Consider the following 14555-nt stretch of genomic DNA (forward strand, 5'->3'; position numbering starts at 1 on the left):
CAGGCAGCCTGGATTCCGCCAAGACCGTGCAGGAAGGTGGGGAGGGGCAGGAGCAGCAGAGGGGATGCGGGCACACGGGCGGGCAGAGCTGGGGGTCAGAGGGCTCCTCCGGGAGGCACCCCTGCCCCACCTCCATCCTCACTGCCCTTGCCCCCACTGCAGGGAGAGGAAGGGCTTCCAGACTTGGGGGCCCTGAGAAAGGAGCATTCACAGGAGAACACGGCCCAGGAGCACATGTCCCCACCCTCAGGGAACCTGTCCTGCCCTTTCCTGCCGGGGCAGAGTCCCCAGTGCTGTGGCTCTGCGCTCTCCTCACCCCTGCTTGTGGGGAAAGGAGGTGGGAGGGCGAGGGGCCTTCTCCAGGATTGGGCCCAGCCACAGCTTCCTCTGGACCCCACCCTGGGCTCCTGGCACAGCCGCTTTTTTCCTCTGTCCTGTCAGAGCCACCAGCACTGACATAGCTGCAACCACCACCAGTATAGTAAGCTCAGCTCCTGGGCCCAGTGTTCAAAGCCTGCCTGCTCTTCTGCATGTGGGATGCAGCCCTGGTCCAGTACCTGCGACCCCATCCCTCCACAGCTTCTCTCCCTCACCCCTCAGAGACAGTGACACCCAGAGCTGACCTGCTCACACCCCGGAGCCCTGCTAAGCCTCCTTTTTCTGGAACTTATTAACAAGGGGGTGAGCAAGGGTGTGTGGTTACTCTGAGAGGCCCCAGGCTTTTGCCTCCAAAGAACTTCATGATCATTCTAGTTACAAGTGGTGATTCGGATGATTTCTCCACTGGTTACATTGGAATCGGTTGCCAGTCTAATCCCAGCCAATGATACATAAAGGGAAATTTATTAGGAGTGCCTGTAAAGGCTCTTCCTCCTCAAGAAAAGAAAGAACAAGTCTATTCATCTTAGTGTTTTCTACTATGTAAAGTTGATGGCTGGAACTACAGCAGCCATTCTGGTATATGTGGCACAAGCTTGAGACTAAAACATCAATTACTAAGGGTGTCAGGACAAAAGAAATAAAAAGATCCTGATCTCGGTACTTTATGTTGTTACTGAACCAAAATTGGAATCATTACTTCCAAACTTCTCATTGTAAAACTTAATCTAATTACTTATTCTTTAAGTCATATTTAGAAAATTAGATTTTTGTTCTTTGAAGCCAATTTCTTACTAATCTATACATAAGGACTGACTGAATTGGTACAGGTAAAACAGAAGTCAGTCTTCAGTTGCTTCTCATGGACCAATTCAATGCTCATAAAATGAATCCCCAGTGGCCAGCATTGTAGACCGGTTCAGGGAATCACCCAAGTACTGTGGGCCAGTCCAGGTTCAGCAGCCTTTCAATGGGTACCAAATGCAGACCGGCTCTGTGTTAGGAAGGTCCCAGGGTCCCAGGGTTCTAGGAAAGATCACGACCTTGTGGTGTGGACAGGACAGGCGCTTAGGAATACAGGCTGATTTCAGGGTGCAGGTTCCTGGCTGAAACCTCGGCGGTCCCCTAGCTCCACAAGCCATCAAGATCAGTCATCTCCAGGCTGACCTGAGCTTCTGCTGCCTCTCTGTGTCCTGGAACAGGAGCTGCTGGGGTGCAATAAGGGGACCTTGTGTAACATTCAGGAAACGTAGTCGCTATGAGTCACTGGGTCAGACTCCCGAGAGCATCAGAGCTCTGGGTATATGTGTCCACCTGCTGGAGACCACACAGCTGCCCTTGATCTCCTCGGGCAGCTGCCAGGCTGCACTTCATTGGGGGCTGGGAGGTGACCAGGGACCAGGTTGTACACTCGGGGAGCAGGCAGAGCCCTGCGGTGACCAGCGCCGCCTCTCGTGGGGCCTCAGGAGGACAGCAGCCTGCGGCACCTCTGCTCTTTCTTCCAGCTTGGGACGTTGGGGGACCATGAACTGGGGCTGCATGTGTGCTGACCTTCTGGTTGGGAGAGCCAGAGTGAGTCACAAACACACCCTGCCCCTTGCCGAGGATCAGAGCCAGGTGACACCTCCTGTCTCAGTTCACTCTCCTGCCAGCCTCCTGTTTCGTGGTCAATCCCTCCCTCAGATGAGGAAACAGAGGAGAGGAGAGTCCTGCTGTGCCTGGCAAAGCTGACATCAGAACTCAGATCTGGCCATCATCTTTCCCGAGGGGACCTCATCGTCCTGCGTGTTGAACAATAACTTAATACTCAGAGAATGAGCTAGGGTGGTGGATGGAAAGACAGCTGTCAGAGTGCAGGCTTTGATATGAGCAGGAAATACCAAGGGCAGGCTGGTTTCTGGGGCGCAGTGCTGAGGCTCCAGGGCATGGCACCTGCCTGGGCTGGCTCTGGTGCGGGGCCCAGTGACTATGTCTTGTCATGGTGGGGCATCTGTGATCAGAAGGAAGGAGGTGACCTGTCTGGAGGAAAGAGCCTGGGCTCCCACAGTCTCTTCTGAGGACACAGTTGCAGTGGACTGAAGACCTTCTGGTAAGGCCCCACCTCGGGGCAGTCCCTCTACCTCTCAGGGGCACCCCTCTGAGAGACGGACAGTGAAGAGTGACGGAGAGAACCGGCAAAGTGCAGGATGGATGAGGAGGTGAAGGGGTTGAGGAAAGATGAAGAAAAAGAAGGAGAAAGGCAGAGAGGGAGGGAGGGAGAGAGGCTGGCTGGAAGGAGAGAGACATGTGCACATGTGGCCAGCCAGGCTGTGCTCCTCACTGTCTCTGGAAGGCACAGCCTGCAGGGGTCTTCGGACCCTTGCTGAGCAAGGAGGGAGGGAAGGGTTCAATGTTGTGTCCTTCACCGCCCCTCCAGCAACCCCACACAGCCTGTACAGGCCCAGTGCGGAGTCCTTCTGGGATGCAGGGCTCTACTGTCACTCGTCACCTTAGCTGATGTCATTCCTGTGTAGTGGATGATCCAGTGCTGGCCTCAGAGGCCTGATCGTCATGCTGTGTGACCTAGAAGAGCTCACATCACCTCTTTGCTCTGGTTTTCTCATAGATGAAGTTGGGGTAAAATTTGTACCTTCTGAGCAGCTCCTGGGACCCCTGCTTTGGTAAACACTCAGCACAGAGCCCAGGCTCAGGAACCCCACTGTGCAAAGTTCCCTTCCACTTGGGCCCACAGTAGGAGGGCAGCATCTGGCCTGGGTCACCTCTGTGCCTCAGACTGGGCCTGCCAGGCATCAGCACCTCAGATGGATGGAAGGACAGCTTCCGCCTCGGACCCCTCCTTCCTGCTTCCCCTCCAGGCCTACATCTGGCAGCACTTCCAGGGGTCGGCGACTGTCTCCCAGACCTCCACCGCGGGGGCAACAAATTCCAGAGGGGCTGGCGGGTGGCAGACTGTGCTTACACCAACCAGGAGGCCCCTGAGCTCAGCTAGCTGCGGGAAAGATTCCAGCGTCTGTCTGGAGAGCAGGCACTAAGGCTCTGAGGCTGCCATCTGCGTCAGATCTGCTCATGGCCTGTTAGTTTGTCATTTACTTGTCCCATGCACGTGCTCAGAGCCCACATTGTGTGCTCTGGGGGAGGCCCAGAGGCACGTGGCACACACCTGTCTCTCTGGTGCCCCAGTGGGGCATGACCTCATCTGGGCTTCCAGGGAGTGTAGAGGAGCCATCGAAGAAAAATCCTGGCTCCAGACCTAGGTCCAGGGCAACCTCGTGTCCTCTTCAAGTTCAGCTCTGGAAGCTGGAATCACTGGGAACCGTTTGCTGGTGCTTCTTGGGCCATGGCTGACCTGGGCAAGAGGTGGGCACTGGGGAGATGGAACAGGATGGAACAGGATGCATGGATGAAGGAATGGATGCATGGCTGGTGGGTAGGGCTGGGAGAGTGGACGGAAGTGTGCACTGGCTCTGGCTTGTCTATCCTTCCTGGGTGATAGCAGAAGGGATGTCAGATGAAGAAATGCAGCTGGAGAGTTGCCGAGTCAGCTGGCCACAACATCTGAGCATTTAGGGTCTGCAGCTTTATCTGCCTCCACCGTTCCCAGGAAAATAGGCTGAGTGGAGGGAGAGCGAAGAGGAGAGGCTCTCTCCACTGCGCAGCAGGGGCGGGTGTTGGAGACAAAGCCACCGCGATCCAGGTCCTCACCCAGTGCAGAGATGCAGGGATGGAGGGTGGAGAGCCATCACTGGTGCTGAAGGCAGCACCGCAGAGCAGGTGAAGGCTCTGTCCCCCACGCCTGCTGCTCTGAACTCCCTGTGCCTTCCCCGCACCCAGTGGAAGTGAGGTCACCCTCTGCATGAAGTCACCTCAGCCTGCAACCAGAGTTTTCTCCCACAGGCCAAACAGTCATTGTGGAGTTTACATACAGAACATGAATGTCCAGTATGTGGATAACCTGACAAGTCTCTCACAAGATCCTGGCCTGTTTGGGGACAAAGATGATGGTCTACTCATCTCTGTGTGCTGTGAGCTCAGTATCTGGGCCCCTGTTCAAGTTTAGGGTTTACACAAAGGCCAGGAGGACTGGAAAGAGGAAAAGAGGGAGTAGGAGGGAAAGAGAAGAGGAAGAGAAAGTACAAATGCATGAACAAGAAGTACAAAGTGAATGGGTCTGGACAATTGATGTGTGGAAGAAGGGGTGGATAGATGGGTGTTTGGGTGGGTAGATACATGGATGGATCTATTTGGAGTCTGCAAATTATAGGGATGGCAGGGCCAGCTCTGTGGTTAATGCTCAGAAGACAAGAAGGTCACCCAGTTGTTTGCTGAAGGAATTGGCCCTAAAACTCTAAAGACCCAACTCTTAGCTCTGAATTTCAGCATTTATCACATGAACATGTGGAGTCCCCTTGTCCCTTGAAGGTTTCCTTCATGGCACCCAGCCTTCCCTATGGTCTAGTTCTGCAATACTCTCGGGCACTATCTCGCCATGAGGTCTAGGCCGGTCTCGGCCACCTTGGGCCCGTGTGTCCTGTTCTGTGAAATTCAGGGTTGGGCTTACTGAGGAGCCTTCTGTGGCTGATTCCCCCTGACTGCCTGACAAGACCAGCCCCTTCCATGGCAGAAGGTATTCAGGGCTTGCCCTTTACCTACTGCTGGCAGCCCTGACAGGGCCTGGGGCACCCAATCCCTTTGCTTTTGAAAACTCCTGGGCAGCTTTGGCTTTGCGTGGGCAGCGTCCAACTCGGCCCATAGTGTCCCCAGCCTGCACTCTCCAGGCACAATGCTGCCTGTCTTCTCTCTTACAGATCTGGGTTAGATAAACCTTCTTCTTTCTTGTTTATCTCTGATTTCCTAGGACTTTCAGCAAATTCTGCCTAAGAGAGATCAGCCGGGCCAGTGCAGACCTGGTGTGTGTCCTCACATAGCTCTGTGTGACCCGCAGGGAGGGCAGCCCCACCACCACAGCTTGCTCCGTGCACAGCGGGTTCTCAGTGTCAGGAGGGCTCTGCTCACGCTGAGCTCTCTGGCTTGCAGCCAGGACCCCAGGGCAAAGCTCCACTTGGATCCACATCTGCTGGTGTTTTTGTTTTTTTGTGGATGTTTGCTTTGTTGTTTTTTGTACTGGGGATTGAATGAAGGGCCTTTGCACAGAGCTGACTGCCAACTCTTTTGATTTATTTATTTATTTAAATTGTGAGAGTCCTGCAGGGTCTCTGAGTTTCTCAAGCTATGATCCTCCTACATAGACTTTCCAGAATGCCAGGGATATAGGTGTGCACCACCATGTCCGGCTCTGGTGGTGTCTCCAAAAACGTGTTAACCTTCCTGTTTCTTCATCTGAAAATGAAAACAGCTAATAATTGACTAGAAACGGCTTTCATGAAAATTAGAATATTTATGATGAGTCTGGCCAAGTGTCGGCACTGGAGACAGACTATTTTTAAAACCAAGTTGCGTATGCACAGATGTGTATATGGATATTTAAAATATTTCTGTTCCCCCAGCACACCTTTTAAAGGAAGAAATCAAAAGACACCTAGACTCAGTCCAAGGACCAGTGATTTTTACAACATTTCTGTCCGTGTGAAGATTTTGCATGAATATTTAGAAGTGGAAATCCTGCTGTTTTTTTTCCTTTTTAATCCCTGCGGTGACCTAACCTAATAGTTTGCACCTTCAGTTCGAGCGCCTCTCTACAATGGCTGTGCAATGTCCCATGCGTGGACTCCCTGGGATTTGTCACAGCATTGCCCTGTCACTGCACCCAAGCTGCTTCCCAGCGTTGCCCTGCTCTGGCAGCACAGGGCCAGCAAGCAAAGCCAGGCTCACCAGCCCAGGGCCCAGGACAGATCCATTACCCACACAGCCTTCCTGAAGGGCTGAGATGTCCAGTGTCCACTGACCTCTCTGAAGTTTCTCAAATCCCACATTTGTTCTCCTTTTGCTTTCCCCAGCTTCTCCCTGGGCCTCCCTTCCAAGACCTGGTAGCCAGCTGCCAACCAGAATCCACTAAAGAGATATAGATGCATCCTTTTTGATCCTGCCCCATCCCCTCGCTGCATCATCTGTCTGGATAGGAGAGAAAAGAGGCGGGGGGGGGCCCTCAGGGGGATGGGATACAGAAGGGTGCCACGTAAAGACGGGTGAGAAACATGAAGGTTTATTGTGAATTTATTCCACAGAATTCCTCAGGGCTTGGCCCAGAGCATCAAAGCGCTACAGTAAACTCTCCTCTTCAAATGCTCCAGCCTGCCGCTGCCGATGTTTTTCTAAGTGAAAGAAACCAGCACCATGTGTTTCTGGTTCTGTTTACCCCACAGTTAGAAAGAAAACATTGCTAAGGAATTAGGAAGCATTCAAGCCCAACACACTGGGTGTTCCAGCAGCTCCTCTCCCTGCTGTGCACAGTGGACTTGGCCCTGTGGTGGCTCTCAAGAGGCTGACCAGGCTGGCTTTGGAAGTTGTAGTCTTTGGTCTCACATTTACATCAGGCTCCTCTGCTCACTCTGCAGCACCTCAAATCTCCTCTCCCAGTTGCCTAGGGATCGGTCCACAATAGAAATATGACTGTTCTGTTCCTTTTCTTAAAATCCATAAAAGTAGTCTGGTGCCCAGGATCAGAAAGAAGGCCTTCAGCAGATGCCTGGGCCCTCTGGTATGTGTCCTCCACGGACCCCACTACGCTCACCCTTCCCTGTGCCCCACCTACCCACCTGGTGCCCTCAGGTCCCATTCTCTCCTGTTCCCTGGGCCTTGTGCATCCTCTCCCCTTGGCCCGGATTGTGCATCCCTGAGCTTATTTTCTATGGTAGATGAGTAGTGTTCCCCTAAATTCACGGCCCCCAGAATGTCCCACTATACCCTTACTTGGAAGCAGTGTTTGCAGATGTAGTTAAGAATTTCTCGGTAGAAGCATCTTGGATTGGGGTTGGGTATTAAATCAGTGCTGGTGTCCTTCTGGGAGGAGGACACAGAGAGGTGAGGGGAGGAAGGCTATAGCAAGGTGGAGGAGGCCTGGAGGGATGTGGCTGGGGCAACCACTTATGCCAGACCAAGGTGAGGGACAAATTCCCCCTCGGAGCCTCCTGAAGGAGCCAAGTGACAACGGAGCTCCACTGAGCATGCCAAGTGCCCTCCTGAGGAGACGGCATGAGTGAAGGCCAGAGAGCCCCAGGGCTTCAGTCCCTGATCTCCCGCCACCTGGCACAGAGCATCAGGAGTTCAGCAAAGCTTTGCTTTACCACATTTGATCATCACCAGCTGTCACCTACCCTGACAACCACTGCTTTTTTGTTCTGTATCCTGCATGCGGTCTAGATATGGACTCAGATGTATAACTCAGCTACACACACACACACACACACACACACACACACACACACACACAGAGCCTTTGTGGGGAGCAGAATTTAGTATAAAGACTTAAGAATATAAAAAAGAAATGTAGTCACAATAAGGCAAACCATAAAATAGAGTGCTAGGTATGTCTAAACTCAACAAGTCCCCAGTACTTCTGCCATGTTCTAGGTCCCTCCCTTGTCTGTTCTCTGTGCCCCTCAACAAATGGATCCATGTTTATCTGCAATGCCTCCTGATTCCTTGTCTCTTATTCAGCTTTCCCCTCAAGCTTTCATATCAACAAAATGTGATATATATATATATATATCATATATATATATGAGATATATATATATATATATGATATATATATATATATATATGTTTACCTTCTTTATGGCTGAGTGGTACTCATATATATATATATATATATATATATATATATATATATATGGGCAATACAGAAGGTGAACTTTGAGTCACTAATGCTAAGTGAAATTAATCAGGCACACAAGCGTACATACCGGATGAGTTCTCTTGTAAGAGAAGCTCAAAGTGCAAGTGACAGAGAATACAGAACAGGAAGCTAGATCCTCTGCAGAGGGGAAGGGGATGTGGAGATGGAAGAGGGGTAGGGAAAGGAGGGCACGGAGAATTGAAAAGAAGTTAAGATGTTCTCTGTACATGGACCAGCTCCCCACAATAGATGCAGTCGTTATGTACAGCAAACATGTACTAAAAAACAAAAGACCCCTTATCACCCTGAAGTTGCTGATCAGAGCTATTTCATTTTTTTTGGTCTTTTTCATTTTTATCGGTACCAGGGATCAAACTCAAGACCGCCTGCTTGCAAGGCAGGTGCTTATGCCACTGAGCTAAATCCCCAGCCCCATCACAGCTATTTCATAAACAAATGTCCCTGCTAAAATGTTATCCACCTCGGCGAGGTCAGAACGTCACATCAAAAACAGCGGCCTCTTCTCTTTCTCTTCACTTATTGTTTTATTCAAATTCCTGACCATTGCCCAAGAGCAAACACATCTCACACGATCACAGTCACCGTTCTCTATACCCAGATGTACACATGAGAGGACAGCGACTTTGCTGTCCCCCTGTTAAATCAGAGCCTCCATGGCCCTCTCATGTGAGGACAGATGGATGAATAGCTGACGGAAGGAAGACAAGCCAGGGCCATGCACAACACCTCCGTGAGGTTGCTTCTGCTGCGCGATACGTTCTCAGGAGCCTGGATGTGGCTGGGTGTTGAGTGACCACCGTCCACTAGGGACAGTCAGTTGAACAAGACAAGGGTGGCCCTGATCATGGGTGGGCCCAGGTGGGCAGAGTCCTTCCAATCCCATGATGCAATTCTCCCCTCCTCTTCTCCGGCTGCTGCCTACTTTCAGCCCAGCTATGGCCAGAGCTGAGGTCTGGCTGACACTGCTCCAGAGCAAACATCCTTGGGGCCTTTGCATCTTTCCAGTGAGGTCTGAGTCTGTGCTCCAGGAGGAGTGGCTCTCCTGGCTGACCACGTGTTGGAGCACTCTAAAGAGAGTGTGCAGCGTCCCCCACTCTCCACCACAGACGCACTCACAGCCACGTGCAGGGCTACAGTGTGCTGGGCACCAGCCTGTCTTGGGCCCAGGAAGGCTTGTGGTCAGGGGAGGTACCCTGGCCAACCCCGAAGCTCGGGCTAAGATTCCTGGACCTCATGTTCTTAGTTGTTGGTTTTGATTCCCAGCCAGCAGCGTCTCTGGAAGGATGGCTGGGCATTCCAGGAAGGTCATGCATCCCAGCCTCCGCCTTCTTTATCCACACGGCCCAGAAGAGGAGCCAGGAGCTCCTAGGCACTGTTTGGTCCATTCCCTCATTCCACAGATGGGAAAATGGAGTCCAAGACCAAACTAACAAAGAAAGAGGTCATGGATGTTCACAACCAAAGGCCCAGTGTGAATGTGAGGCAAGAGGACATGGAAACACATGATACACGTGATACACACACTAAGATCCTGCTCGGCCACTTTTAATGTGTGTGACTTCCTGGGCTTCCATCAGGGACTCTGACCATCAGTCTCTTCTACATGGTGGTATAGAAGCATTCTCCAGATAGGAGAATGGGGGCTGGAGGTTTAGCTCAGCGGCATAAGCCCCTGCCTTGGAAGCAGGCAGTCGTGAGTTTGATCCCCGGTACCGATAAAAAGTAAAAAAAAAAAAAAAAAAAAAAAACAGATAGCAGTTGTTGGGAAGATTAAAGGAGAGAACCAATAGTGTTCAAAACACGCTGACCCTCCCAGCCCTGGTAACTTCCCCGTCCTTACTCCCTGGGTGAAGGGCTGTTTCTACTCCCATTTTGTTCAGAGAGGTTAAGAAGGCTGAATAGATCACACCATTAAAACAGAGTTTGCCTTCACGTACAATACCATTTTCTCAGTATTACATAGCTGTTTATGAAATACTAGGTCTGCCAACTATCAGCAGTGAATTATAACACCCTGCTAGGTGGTGGGCACAGCTCTTCACACTGGGGATTTTACAGTGCTATAAACAGGCTGAGTCTCTTCTCAGGGAGCGGAGTCAGAAAATAAATATCCACCTGAACAAAGGGCGGGTCCCAGCAAGTGCCCTGATGAGGAAAACATCTGCTGATGTGGCAGAATGACTGAAAGACAGCAAGTTCCAGGGGAAAGAGAGTTCCGCACAGAGGAACGAGAAGTCTGGGGGTGATTACGGTGAGGAGCAGGAAGTATATGCGGGGGGGCAGCAGCATGGGTGGGGGTGTGCAGGGTGACATGGAGCAGGATTGGGGCCACAAGGGCCTTGCTGGTGAGGCAGGGGACTTGGGCTTCAAGGCAGGGGTAGAGGGGCTCCTTACGGTGCTCTCAGAGTGGGAAGGGCATGATTAGCCGACTCTTCCTCCAACGCCCTGGCTGTGATGTGGCAGATGGGGTGCACTGAGAAACCAGGGGAGCAGCCAGCAGTTTCATGGAGGGCCAGTGGCACGGTGGGTGCTGTGGGTGTGAGGCGGCAGGCATGGGGTGCATTGTGGATATGGAGATGGATGAGAAAGAACATGGGTGAGTCTGTGAATCAGGACGTTATTGACCGGTGGAGGAGAAAGCAGAGGGTCAGGGGCCGTGGGAGGCACCACTCAACTTGACACGGTAGCAGAATACTGAGAAGATGCTGAGCACAGGCAGACAAGTCTGATTTGGAAACATCAGAAAATTCTCAGGCTTTGGAAGGTATTTGAAGCCATGAGACTGAGTGAGATCACGTGGGGAGAGTGAGGATGGAGGACGGCAGAGAGCCGAGTGCAGTCTGTGACACCCTGCCAGTGACTCTGGGAGCTGCCCAGCCTGCACTCAGCCCTCTCACACCAACTCTGTAGTTAACTTTGGCCTGGAGGCTTTGACAAGCAGAATGTAGGTGGAAGCTTCCACAGCTGAAACTCTGAGGTTCATCCTCTTGTAGCCCAGCTGCCATGTTGGGAGGAAGACCAAGCAGCTAGCTGGCAGATCCTGGAGGCCCCTTTGGCAACCAGCACCAATGGCTGGATTGTGAATGAGTCTGTTCTGAAGTTCACTTACACTCTGAATTTCCTAAGGGAGCCCCGGGAAAGTTTCAACTATGATTTATTCTGCTTGGTTCTGTGCTGGTCAGCAGCATACATGTTCTTTGGGGTTTACGGGCAGGATCAAGAGCCCTGCATCTCCTTTGGACAGGTGGACATCCAGTAGAAAGCGATGCTTCCACGTGATCATTCTGGCCTGGGGCTGGTTAGCTGAGCTCTTGATTCCCTTTTAGGAACACAATAGAACGAGAGTTCATGGGATTAGAACGACAGGGAGCTGGGCATGGTGGCACATGTCCGTGATCCCAGTGCTCAGGAGGCTGAGGCAGGATTGTGGAGTTCAAGGCCAGAATGAGCTGCATAGAGAGATGCTTCTTCAAACAACAACAACTATGACGACGACGACGACGACAACAACAACAACAACACCATCATAGCATAAAAGAAAAAAAAAAGACAAGAAACCACTGGGTTTGGGTTAGTAACACACTCAGTGGGGGGTCGAGTGATCAGTAAGGGGATCTAGAAGTGAGTGGGCAGGATGTGGGCACACAGGTGCTCAGTCTGATGGAGAAGACAGAGATGTAAGCCGGCAGGGGTTGTCCAGGTGCTCTGGCTGACCCCGCGGTTCTCCCCATGGCCTTTCCCAGCTCCACAGCAATACCGTAAATGTCCTCTGCCAGCTCCCTCGGAGGAGGTGCTGGAGTGACACCTGCTACTGCCCAGTCTGTGTCTCCTCCTGGCCCCTGTCCTGTCGTCACAACTCCATCAGTGTCTTCCGTGGGTATCCCCTTGTGTTCCACCTGGGGGGGTCTGCCCTCTCCCACTAGGGTCTTCTGATGTTTCCTCCATCATCACTCTCTCTCTCTGTGATCTTATCCAGTCTCATAGCTCCACACACCTTCCAAAGGCTGGTGTGCACAACTGCACTGCTCACTCTCTCCACTAGCTAGCTTTTCTTGCCGCCTCTCCAGTGCTTGGCACCTGGGTAGCGGGCAGAAACTTGGAGCCGAGCAGGTGTGACTCCTTCCTGTAGTTGTCACACAGACTGGCTGGGCCGTAGCTACTGTAATTCAAGAATTGGACACAGTGTGCAAACTGCAGGACTCATTGCAGCGGAGGCAGAGGAGGGGGTCTCAGTCACAGGGTGGCCAACGATAGGGAGGGGGCAGGGATCAGGAAGGGTGAGAAGAGGAAGCTGGGCGACTCAGGCACGTGGCAGAGGCTGGATCGCTGGAGTACCTGATTGCCTTTCACTGAGACGGAGGAGGCAGGGGTGCGGCGGCTGGAGGAACAGAGAAGAGGAAGCAGGCAGGGGCCCTGCACGGAGGCCCCTGGATGGCTAAGGAATGTGAACTTTACCTTAGGTGAACTGGAAAACCCCGCCAGGGTTTTCTGGTGGAAACGCGCAATCTAGAACTTGGTAGCCGTGGAGTTGCCGGGAAGGCATGGAGGATTATTAAGGTAATGTGGCCCTAGACAAGGAGGGTCACACAGGCATTGGTGAGCCAGTGAGCTCAGGCAGTGACAGAGGACATGGAGAGGAGAGGGCAGCCAGATGAACACTGCCAAGGCAGGTCCAGTAGACAGGAGGTGACAGGCCTTGGCTGTGGGCATGGGGAGGGACTTCGGACAACTGTCCAACTTTCCCTTCTGGGTGGGGCAGTTTGATGAGTGATATTGCCAGGAGTGGGAAGTAGGAAGATTTCATTAGAGTCAGCTGTAGAGGAGAAAGAACATTGAGAATGTTCTGGGCTCTGAGTGAGAAGGAGCTTGTGACGCAACCAGAGAGGAAGGAGCGAGCAGATGGCCTGAGACACAGGGGGAGGCATCAGCTTCAGGGCCTGGCAAGGTGGAAGGGGAACAGGCTCTCTGAAGCCAGGGGCTCCCACAGAAAGTGGCACACACCCATTTCTCTACCTGTCTCCATGCTGGGGCTTCCCAAAAGGCCACACATCCACCTTACTAGCCCCTCTGGCAGCCACATGTCTTGGATCTGGGCTCCCCAGACAAAATGGCTCGGCCCCAGCTCCTGGTACTTTGTGCAGACATCTGTGACTAACATTAACCAGAGCTGCAGTATGTGAGAAAGAGCCTTGTAAATGCAGGAAGACCTCATCAGGACTCCAAGACCCAAGTGCCACTGTGTCCCAGGAGAGGTGGAGAGAAAGTAGGAGGGGGTGGAGGAGGCAGGGTCACGGGTGCTGGCACGGGCAGTCAGAGGAGATGTGGTTTCCCAGCCAGCTTAGTGGAATCCTGTGAGCCAGGCCATGGGTTGGGGCCGGTGACTTTACTCTTGTGGCCAAAGACAACACAGGGAACCCGGCACCATGGAGAAAATTCTTCCAAGCTGTTTATTTTAAAAATCCTCAGGATCTGGGGTGTTTTGCTTGGGAGGAACTGAGGTGGTTTTTTAAACTTTCTATGGGTTCTTCTTTGCTTGGGTGACCTCATACGTTCCAGCAGCCTCAGTGCCACTGTGTGCCAACAGCCCTGCATGTGCACTGCCTGCCAACCCCCTGGCAGGCCAGAACTCAGCGACCAGTACCACGTCACAGACATCTCAGGGACAGCGTGTCCATCTTTCCATGTTGGTTGTTAATGCCAGGTGTTTCTTCATCTCCAGGTCTAATCTCTTAGCAAATCCTCTTGACTTTACCTCCTCAGTTTACCTCCTCCAATTTTCTTACTCTGGTGCTTCTCTTTGCCACTTCCCCGGTCCGGGGCCCCTCACTCCTCTCTGGAAGACAGCAGGCGCCACCACCCAGGCAGCAGGCTCCGTACTTCCCGGCCTCCGACCCGTGCCGCACCTGGCAGCCCTGGCTGTCTTTCCTTCCAGAGCGCTGCCTTGTGAAAGCACAACTTCGCTCTGCAACTCCCACTTTCAAAACACACCAACAACTTTGCGCTGCACAGAATGAGGACCTGCCATTAATGACGGCCTGGCTCCTGCCTGCCTAGCCCCGCTGGGAGACCCATCTCCCCCTCCTCACTTGGTCCAGCCATGGGGATCACACAGTTCCTCCTCGTCCAGGCCCCACGGTGCAGACCCTTGTCCTGAGAGCCTTTTCCCTGCTTCCCACTGCTCTCAGGGTAGGCCGCCCCGAGCCATGTCTAGATGTCCTGCACGAGGCCTGCAGACCTCCTGTCTGCCTGACGTCCTGACCCTTTGTGCTCCAGGGCAGGTCTCTTCTAGACACATCGATGACAATTCACTTTCTTCCTGAGTGGCCCAGAAGCCCCACGAAACAGGGCCCAGGCTTCTCAC

This window comes from Cavia porcellus, unplaced genomic scaffold (genome assembly GCF_034190915.1).
Source record: "Cavia porcellus strain 051 isolate PalLab524CR breed Dunkin Hartley unplaced genomic scaffold, mCavPor4.1 scaffold_19, whole genome shotgun sequence".
Taxonomy (NCBI): domain Eukaryota; kingdom Metazoa; phylum Chordata; class Mammalia; order Rodentia; family Caviidae; genus Cavia; species Cavia porcellus.